The 11245-nt window shown below is 40.8% G+C and overlaps 1 pseudogene; it reads left to right on the top strand.

The window, feature by feature from the left end:
• Window positions 1–2031: 2031 nt before the first annotated feature.
• On the top strand, window positions 2032–4851 carry LOC102823971 (annotated as a pseudogene).
• The last annotated feature ends 6394 nt before the right edge of the window (window positions 4852–11245 follow it).

The raw sequence follows: 11245 nt of genomic DNA, 5'->3' as shown, positions 1-11245 counted from the left end.
TACAGTCTTTAGTTAGGTTTACATCTCACAGCTGGACCAACATATAACATCATGATAAATCGAGAAAATGTTAAAGTTGTCAAAGACTTCATTTTGCTTGGATCCACAATCAAAACTCAGGGAAGCAGCAGTAAAGAAATCAAGCTCTGTAATGCATTGGTGTTGTTGTTAAGTGCTGTTGAGTCAGTTTCGACCCATAGTGACCCTATATAGGGTTTCTGAGGAGTAGCTGATGAGCTTGAACCTTGTGGTTCAAACCAACCTTGCAGTACAGCGCATTAACCCCCAGAGCCACACCAGGATTCCTGTATTGCATTAAGCAAACCAATGAGCAAAGTTGTCAGTTTGAGGACTAAGATGTGACTGACCCAAGTCATGATGTCTTCAATCACCCCATACCATGTGAAAGTTGGATAAGTAAGGAAGACCACAAAAGAATTGATGTGTTTGAGTTATGGTGTTATTAAAAGCACCATGGACTGCTAGAAGAACAAACAAATCTGTTTTGTAAGTACAGCCAGACTATGCTTTATAAACAAGGATGGCAAGACTTTGTCTCTCATACTTTGGACATGTTTTCAGGAAGGACCAGTCCCTTGAGAAAGACATCGTGCTCGGTAAAGCGTGATATGGAGGGTCATCGATAAAGAGGAAGACTCCCAACAAGATGAATTGACATGGTGACAATAGCAGTAGGCTTAAATGTAACAATGTGAGGATGGTTCATGACCTGACAGTGTTTCATTCTATTGTGCACTGGGTTGCTATGGGTCTGAACCCACTCAATGGCATGTAACAGCAACAACAATGAAATGAAAAATTTATAACAATGGCAAGGAATATCGGAAAGCTTATTAAAGATTTTTGTTTGATATACCAAGGTTCTTGCTGATTTTAAATGAAAATTTAATAGGTTAATTCATAAAAAGCTTTAATGTCAAATAGCATATAAAGCAAATAACTGGTTTTCTGCTAACCACAGATTCCTTGGTGGTGTCACCTCCTACCTTGTTTGATGTCTCCTCTTAATAAACTTTCCTTTCTACTCTATCTAGTTTTGGGGTACACAAGCAGGCCAGAAAGATGGCATTCCTAGGATTGTGTTGAAATATAAAAATACAAGGGAGAAAAAAAATGCAATGAAGAACAAGCTAAGGAAGAGTGAGAGATGGAGAAGTGGAAACATTCACTGAGATTCTGGAGGTGGTACTCTGTAGTCATAGGAGTGAGAAAATTGGAGATCACTGGAGTTGACAGGTCTGAGAACTATATGAGGAAGCTAGCAGAAGTGTCATTAGTATGGATGTTCAAAGTTCTTAATATGGGAGTCCCTGGGTGGTGTAAAGTAAACAGTTAAGTGCTAGACAACTAGGGAAAGGGTTGGACGTACTCAAAGTTATCTTGGAAGACAGGCCTGATGATGTGCTTCGGAAAGGTCACAGTCTTGACAACCCCGTGTAGTAGTTCTACTCTGCACACATGGGGTCACCGTGAGTCTGAATCAACTCCAGGGAAGTAACAAAAACAATATTAAATATCATAAATGATATCACAAGAAGTAATGCATACATTGGAAAAAAATCACATTGGAACATTGCACAAATAAGTTACTTTATAAAACACAGAGGATTAACTTAAAATGGTTTCTCCTATAATCCTAAATTATTTTCAAATGATTAGAGACAACACACTGACAGCAGAGAAGTCCAGGCTTTCTGCTTCAAACAGGTTCCATGGAATTTGGCGCTGATGCCCACCATGTTGCCCCCACCCCCCAATCAGGGAGAGTACATCCAGGTCCCAATCTCTCCTTATAACAGACCAACCGTCCGGGGCCCAAACCCACCCTCTTAAATACATCATCAGGTTCGGACTCCCAGTCTCAATAAAGGTTCTAGGTCTTGGCATCTGAGACCGAATCTCGCCTGGAGGCGCCTCGAGATCTCCGCTGCACGTGTAGCTCACTGTCCTCCTCACTCCACCTTCACGTGCGCCATTACCATCTGGTCTGTTCCCCCCCACCCCCCCGCCATGACGACTGCGCCATCCTCTCCTGTGAGCCATAACTACCACCAGAAATGCGAGGCTGCCATCAACATGGAGCTCTACGCTTCCTACACCTACCTGTCCATGCCTTCTATTTTGACCTCAATGACTTGGCCCTGAAGAACTTCACCGCCTACTTTCTGAAGCAGTCCCACAAGGAGGACCAACAGGCAGAGACACTGCTGCGACCTCAGAACCAGCACCGGGGCAGCATCCATCTCTGGGACATCAGAAAATCTGTCATGGACGACTGGGGCAGCGGGCTACATGCCATGGAGCATGCCTTCCACCTGGAGCAGAGCATCAACCAGAGCCTCTTGGAGCTACACTGGCTAGCCACCGAGCAGGATGACCCACAGCTATGTGACTTCCTCGAGAGCCACCTTCTGCACGAGCACATGAGGGCCATCAAGAAGCTGGGCGACCACATGAACAGCCTGCACAAGCTGGAGACCCAGAACTCCTCCCTGGCTGACCATCTCTTCGACAAGTTCAACCTGGACGACAGTGCGTGCATCATTTCCAACTTTGAAGAACAGGCCAAATCCCCATACAGATGCAGGTATCCAACCTTATATAGCTATAAGTGGGAGGGAAAAGACATTTCAGATGAACCTGGAAAACATAAAATGAATCTTCCCCTTATAAATAAAGTGGGGAAGGGGAAGGTGGGGTGGGTGAGGTGACTACTGGGTATCTTTGTATGCACTTGCAAGGTAAGAGGATAAAAAAAATGCATGAAATTCACAATGGTTTCCTAGGAGGATGGGGTGAAGGAATAGAATCGGGCAGGGATTAAGATAAAAGGAGTCTTTAATTTAGTCTAAATTTTTTTCATTTCTTAGAATATGCAAATGTTAATATTTGCTGATTCTGTGCAGCAAGAGGGGGACCCCAGAAGTGGTCATGGCAGAATAGCTAGTTGACAATTTCACCTTGAACTGAAGTGAGCTTCCTCAGAGCTTCAAGGTTCTGTCCACTGCTCACTGGGAACAGGCCAGCTTTCTGCAGTTGTAACACATGCACTTCCCTTTCTTTTCTCTTCCAACTACCATTTTTTTCCTGTGAAGTGATTTAGTAACACAGTTAAATAATGGCTCTTGGTCATTCTTGTGTATGTGCAACACTTCCAAATTTGAAGAACAGGGCAAGTCCCTATGTACGTATTCAGGAGCTTTCCCACCCTCCTAGATCCCAATCTCATGTATCTTGGCATCTCCACCAGTGAGGAGAGGGAAAAGGTGATCCTGAAAAAAAAAAAAAAATTTCTTCTTATTAACAATATGGAGTGGTTCATAGGTCTGGGTGGGGTGTGTGGGGTAGTGTTTGGTTGACCATGCAAACATTTGTACTGTAAAAAGTTGAAAACATGGCCTGAAATTCAGAATAGAGGCTCCCTTTGGGATAAAGTAAAGGGAATTGAACTTGGCAGAGATGAAAATAAAAAGGTCATCCACTTTACTTGTGTGTTTGCGTGTGCACATGTGTGTGTGGCACTGTAGGATAAAGCACCCAACTGCAAGGTTGGGTTGAACCTCAAGGTGGAAGGTTCATACCAACCGTTCCTCAGAAACCCTATATAGGGTCATTGTGAGAAAGAACTGGCACTTATAACCACAACAAGCACCACTGTACTTGAAATACTTTGCACGGCCACCAGAGATGGGCATATAGACTATGATTACAAAATGTCTTCTGTTGTTTTCTTTTATTTATACCAACTTTAACAATAAAGCAATTTACTATACAAAAAAAACAAGACAATAAAGTGACTGGAAATGATAAGATTATGGATAAAGGTCAAATTTGTAATTTAAATATAAAGTAGACTAAATCTCCCTGACTATAGTGCCTATGACTGAGTTATGTGAAGGATGCAGAGTGACGGGGAAGAGAGAAAGCAGGGGCACCGTGTAGAAGGCATTTTAATTGCTGAGGTGAGGGGCAATGATAACTGGAATGATATGGTGATGACTTCGGAAGAGACTTGGAAAATTCCAGACAGAGTTTGGAAGCAATGACAGGATTTGCTAATGGATGTTCTCATGGATGAGGAGTGTGGATTGGGAAAATAATCCAGGTCCTGGACGTCAGCGCTTGGTGCTGTTTACAAATCTGGGAATGACATTTCCAGGGGTACCTGTGGTGGAAGAGTGGAAAAGCTTGTCCTGTAAAATCAGAGATTCCTATTAGAACTCAAATATAAAGTCCTGTAAGTAGCAGAAAAGGAATCTGGAGTTAAGGGGAGGTCTTGGTTAGAAATACACATACGAGAGATATCAACCTAGAGATGGTATTGACATGTGATCAGATAAACTACCCCAGAGAAAGAGAGTAAAGAGAATCTGGCACATGAATCCAAAGCCCACAGCAGCTAACATGTGGGGACTGGGTGAGGCGTCTGAACACTCAGAGAGCTATTGACCCCAAAATGACCATAACCTTTCCAGTCTGATCCTCAGTTTTTATTCCAAATGTATCCCCAAATCCTGACCAGAACCCATAGCAACCAGGAATAAGATAGCGAACTTAAGACGTCTCTTGAGGTTCAAACAGTGCTCACACCTCAGACCTGGTTTATCCTTTCAGGATGTGGAGAAGATATAGCTATTTATCCTGCCTCCATGACTATGAATACCAAGACATTATTTCCTATTAAGAGTCCCTAAGAAAATGATAGATATGCTTTTCTATTTTATATCTGGTTGTTTTGTTTTATTTTGTTTTTACAGTTCCTTGGTGGACACTCTGTTTGTTCTGTCAGTCCACTGTCTATTTGATCAGATGGAATATGTACCCATGTAAATCTGGATGTTTCCCATCTCTGGGAAATACTACTCAACACATTTTGTTTATTCTGTACCACGTGAGTTAGAAAGATAAAAGAAAAAATAGATTTTTGTAGACTATATTGAAGCATACATAGATAGCTCAGTCTTCTTACTTGAAAGTAATCTAATTAGTAAAATATGAACAAATTTCACTAAGTAGTAATTACCTTCCATATTTCCCCAAGGGTAAACTTTAAACAATTCTGAAAAAAAATGAGAATTATGCATGCAAAAGACAATATTTTCTCATAAGCTAGACACTGGTGGAACCCTCATAGATTATGGCCCTTAGTCACCCATCTGGTCTGGAACTGAACTCACCCCTGTGGCTCAATTTTCAGCCAAATGGTAGGTCTATAAGGGGGGGACCTGGTGTGGCCCTATAGGGTAAGCACTGGACTGCTAACTACAAGGTTGGCAGTTTAAACCAACTGGTCGCTCCTTGGTAACATTATACAGGGTCGTTATGAGTCAAAACCTACTTGATGACACTTAACAACAACCTAACACTACTGAGTTAGGCACACCTTAGAATAATCAGCTAGTAGAAATCAAAAGGGCAGCATTTACACAAGGACAGAGTTCAGAAGGATTAGAAAAAAGGATGACTGGAAACAGGAAACACAGGAAGAAAGTAGAGAATTATTAAATATAAAACTGATAGTCTTTTCTTTAAACTCTCACCCAAATCAAAATAAGAGATTTTTAAAAATAAGAATTATGCCCTTTAGTTCAGTTTCCACAAAATGTCGTTGTTGTTAAGTGTTGTCAAGTCCATTCCAACTCATAGAGACCCTATATTGAGTTTCTGAGGAGCGGCTTCTGGGTTTGAAACATTGATCTTGCAGTTAACAGTCTAGTGCCTATCCTACAGTGCCACAGCAATGCTATATTCCCTTTATTCTTATGAGTCAGATGTGCTCTCTTTACTGTATTTCTTTCTCTGACTTCTTTTGATGGTCATGTTTTTCTCAATGAATTTGTCTGGTATGGCACTATAGGATAAACATTGAATTGTTAGCCGCAAGGCAGGTGATTCAAACCCACCAGCTGCTCCTTGGCAACCCTACACATGGTTGCTATGAGTCATAACTGACTTGACAGCACTTAACAAAAACAACAACATATATATGTTGTTAGTTGCTGTCGAATTGGTACCTACTCATAATGACATTGATGGTGGTGGTGGTTATGTGCTTTGGAGTCAGTTCCTGTACATAGCGACCCTGTACAGGGTTTCTGAGGCTGTAAATCTTTACGGGAGCAGAAAGCCTCATCTTTCTCCCGCGGAACAGCTGGTAGTTTCAAACTGCTGACCCTGAGGTTCACAGCCCAATTTGTAACCGAATGCTGAAATCATCGGACAATCTCTTTGATATCTCAAGCGAGTAAAGTTTTGCTAAAGGTAATACAGAAATGGCTACAATCATACATTGACAGAGAACTTCCAGAGGTTCAAGCTGGATTCAGAAGAGGCTGTGGAATGAGAGATATCATTGCTGATGTCCGATGGATCTTGGCTGAAAGCAGAGAATATCAGAAAGATGTTTACCTATGCTTTATTGACTACACAAAGGCTTTCGATTGTGTGGATCATGAAATGCTATGAACAACATTGCGAAGTATGAGTATTCCAGAACACTTAATTGTACTTCTGAGAAATCTGTACCTGGACCAAGAAGCACTTGTTCGAACAGAGCATGGGAACACTGAATGTTTTAAAATTGGGAAAGGTGTGTGACAAGGCTGTGTTCTTTCACCATACTTATTCAACCTGTATGCTGAGCAAATAATATGAGAAGCTGGGTTCTATGAAGGAAAACGTGACATCAGGATTGGAGGAAGACTCATTAACAACCTGTGATATGCAGATGATACAACCATGCTTGCTGAGAGTGAAGAGGACTTGAAACATTTACTGATTAAGATCAAAGAACACAGCCTTCGGTATGGATTGCATCTCAATGTCAAGAAAACGAAAATCCTCACCACTAGACCAATAAAAAACGTTCTTATCAACAGAGAAAAGATTGAAGTTGTCAAGGACTTCATTCTTCTTGGATCAACTATCAACGTTCACGGAAGCAGCAGTCAAGAGATCAGACGACGTATTGCACTAGGCAAATATGCTGCACAGAAACTTTTTAAAGTGTTGAAGAGCAAGGATGTCAGCTTGAGGACTAAGGTGTGTCTGACCCAAGCCATGGTGTTTTCAATAACCTCATATGGATGCGAAAGCTGGACAGTGAATAAGGAAGATCATAGAAGAATTGATGCCTTTGAATTGTGGTGTTGGAGGAGAATACTAAAAGTGCCATGGACTGCCAAAAGAACCAATGGATCTGTTTTCGAAGAAGTGCAGCCAGAGTGCTCCTTGGAAGCCAAGATGGCTAAACTTCGTCCCTTATACTTTGGACATATTGTCCGGAGGGAACAGTCGCTGGAGAAGGATGTGATGCTGGGTAAGGTGGAGGGTCGGAGAAAGAGAGGAAGACCCCTAATGAGATGGATTGGCCAGGTGGCATCATTGATGGCGTCAAGTGTTGCAGTGGTAGTGAGGTTGGCCCAGGATCGGACATTGTTTCATTCTGCTGTGCATGGGGTCACTATAAGTTGATTCCAACTCGATGGCGCCTGACAACAACAATAACATAATGACATTATGTGCAACAGAATGAAACACTGCCCAGTCCTGTGCCAAATTCACAATTATGAATATGCTTGTGTCCATTGCTGCTGACACTATGTCAACACGTCTTATTGGGGTCTTTGTCTTTTTCGCTGACTCTCCACCTTACAAAACATGATGTCCTTCTCCAGTGACTGGTCCGTTCTGAGAATATATACAAAGTATGAGAAACAAAGTCTGGCCATCCTAGCATCTGAGGAGCATTCTGACTGTACTTCTTCCAACACAAATTTGTTTGATTTTTGGCAGTTCATAGTACTTTCAATATTCTCTAACACCATAACTCAAATGTATCAATTCTTCAGTGGCCTTCCTTATTCATTGTCCTACTTTCACATGCATATGTTGTTGCTGTTAAGTGCCACTGAGTTGGTTCTGATCCATAGCAACCCTTCATAAGGTTTCCAAGGAATGGTTTGTTAGCTTGTGGTTCAAATTGACTTTGCAGTCCAGCGCATTAGCCCACAGTGCCACACCATGGCTTGGGTCATGTGCATCTTAGTCCTCAAACTGCCATCTTTGCTCTTCAACACTTTAAAGAGGTCTTGTGCAGAGATTTACCTAATGCAATACTATGTTTGATTTTTTGACTGCTGTTTCCATGAGAGTTGATAGTGGATCCAAGCAAAATGAAGTCTTTGACAATTTCCTTTTTTTTTTCCCCTCCATTTATCTTGGTTTTATTTATTGGTCCAGTGGTGAGGATTTTTGTTTTCTTTAGATTGAGATGCAACCCATACTGAAGACTGTAGACTTTGATCTTCATCAGTATTTTAAGTCCTATTTGCTTTCAGCAAGCAAGGCTGTATTATCTGTATATTGCTGATTTTTAACGAGTCTTCCTCCAATCCTTACACCACATATTTCTTCATATAATCCAACTTCTTGTATTATTTGCTCAGCATATAGTTTGGATAAGTATGGTGAAAGAATAGAACCGTGGCACACACCTTTCCTAATTTTAAACCATTCAGTATCTCCCAGTTCTGTTCTAACAGCTATGTGCACACTCCTCATGAGCTCAATTATGTATTCTGGAATACTCATTCTCTGCAATAATGTCCATAGCTTATCATGATCCACATAATCGAAAACTTTGCGTAGTCAATAAAGAGCAGCTAAACATCTTTCTGGTATTCTCTGCTTTCAGCCAAGATCTATCTGATGTCATCAATACCATCCCTTGTTCTATGTCTTCATCTGAATTCAACTTGAACCTCTGGTAGTTCTCTGTCAATGTACTGTTGCAGTCATTTTTTAAATGATCTTCAACAAAATTTATTTGCATGCAAAATTATTGATATTGTCCGATGATTTCCACATTCTTTCGGGTCACATTTCTTTGGAATGGGCACAAATATGGATTTCTTCCAATCAGTTGGCCAGGTAGCTGTCTTCCAGACTTTTTGGCATAGATGAGTAAGTCCCTCCATGTCACATCAGTTTGTTGAAAGATTTCAATTTGTATTCATTCAATCCCCAGAGCCTTGTTCTTTGCCAAAAACTTCAGTGCATCTCATATTTCTTCCTTATGCATCATTGGCTCTTGATCATATGCTACCTCTTGAAATGGTTGAATATTGACCATTTCTTTTTGGTACAGTGATTCTGGGTATTACTTCCACCTTCTTGTGATGCTTTCTGCATCATTCAATATTTTGTCCCTAGACTCCTTCAATATTGCAAGTCAGGGCTTGATTTTATCTCAGTTCTCTCAACTTGAGAAATACTGAGATAAAGCCAAATTCCATTTTGGCTTTCTAACCCAAGGTCTTTGAATATTTCGTTATAATGTTTGAGTTTACCTTCTTGAAATTTTCTGTTTAACTCCATTACCTCCTCATTTCTTCCATTTGCTTTATCATCTCTATGCTAGAGAGAAAGTTTAAGAGTCTTTTCTGACATCCATTTTGGTCTTTTCCTTCTTTCTTGTCTTCTTAATGACCCTTTGCTTTCTTCCTGTATGACGTTCTTGATGTCTTCCCACAACTCTTCTGGTCCTTGGTCCTTAGTGTCTAATGCAACAAATCTGTTATTGAGATGATACGTAAATTCAGGTCGAATACGTTCAAGCCCATATTTTGGCTTTTGTGGACCTGTTTTAATTTTCTTCAGTTTCAGATGGTCTGTTCCACACTCTGACTCTCTGGCCCTGTTTTGACTGATGATACAGAGCTTTTCCACCATCTCTTTCCACAGATGTGGTCAATCTGATTTCTGTGTATTCCATCTGGTTAAGTCCATGTATATAGTCACCTTTTATGTTGTTTAAAAAGGTATTTGCATTGAAGAAGTCTTTGGTCTTGCAAAACTCTATCATGCATTCTCCAGAATCGTTTCTATCAGCAAGGCCATATTTCCCAAAGACAGCCTTCCTTTTTGTCTCCTACCTTTGCATTCCAATCACCAGTAATGCTAAATTCATCTTAAATACATATTTGATCAATTCCAGGCTGAAGAAGTTGGTAGAATTCTTCAATTTCATCAATACTGACTTTGTTGTTGTTGTTGTTAAGTGCCATCGAGTCGGGTCCGACCCATAGCGACCCTGTACAGGGTTTCCGAGGGTGTAAATCTTTACGGGAGTAGAAAGCCTCATCTTTCTCCCGCGGAGCGGCTGGTAGTTTCGAACCGCTGACCTTAAGGTTTGCAGCCCGATTCGTAACCACTACGCTATACTGACTTTAGTGGTTGTTATATAAGGTGTGGTGCTGTAAGATGAAGTACTGAATCACAAGGTCAGTTTGAACCATAAGGACAGTGTTTCAAACTATCAGCTGCTCCTTGGAAACCCTATAAAGGGTAGCTATGAGTTGGAACCACCTCAACAGCATTTCAAAACAACAACTGCATATGTATATAATAGTTATATTAACTAGGCTGCCTTGTAGGTGTATGGATACTCTCCTATCACAGATAGGATATTTCAAGATGGATCTTAAAATGTTCTTTTTGATGAAGAATATGATGGATGCCATTCTTCTTCAATTTGTCATTTCAGGTAAAGTAGACCATGTGATTGTCAGATTTAAAATGGCCAATACCAGTTTATTTCACTTCACTACTGCCTGTTGTTGTTAAGTGCCCTCGAGTCGATTCCAACCCATAGCGACCCTGTATAGGGTTTCCAAGGAGCAGATGGTGAGCTTGAACCACTGACCTTGCAGTTCAAATGAATTTTCAGTCCAAATGACTTTGCAGTCTGATGCATTAGCCCACAGCACTACACCAGGACTCCTCACTACTGCCTAGATTGATATTTATATTTTCATTTTCATCTTTGACAATGTCTTAGTTTCCTAGATGCATACTTTGTACATTCCAATTACTAATGGATGCTTACAGCTTTGTATCCTCATTTTAAGTTGTGTCCCATCAGTAAAAGAAGGTTTTCCTCCATTTGCATCATCATGATCAACTCTATTTGAGGAGGAGCTCTTACCCGTTGTAAAATTTTCAGAGCCTTCAAACCTGAGGGTCTAATTAATTTTCCAGCACTATATCTGACAATATTCTGGTGCTCTTCATCAGGTTTCAATATTCAATATTCTGGTGCTATCTGACAGTTTTCCACTGCTATTCATAAGGTTTTCAGTGACTAAATATTCAGAAGTAGTTTGTCCCTCCTTCTTAGTCTGGGAGTTCAGTTGTCCACCATGAGTGACCCTGCTGGCATTGA

Source organism: Chrysochloris asiatica, unplaced genomic scaffold, assembly GCF_000296735.1.
Source record: "Chrysochloris asiatica unplaced genomic scaffold, ChrAsi1.0 scaffold00062, whole genome shotgun sequence".
NCBI lineage: Eukaryota > Metazoa > Chordata > Mammalia > Afrosoricida > Chrysochloridae > Chrysochloris > Chrysochloris asiatica.
The sequence above is the reverse complement of the archived record's forward strand: the minus strand, read 5'-3'. Positions and strand labels throughout refer to the sequence as shown.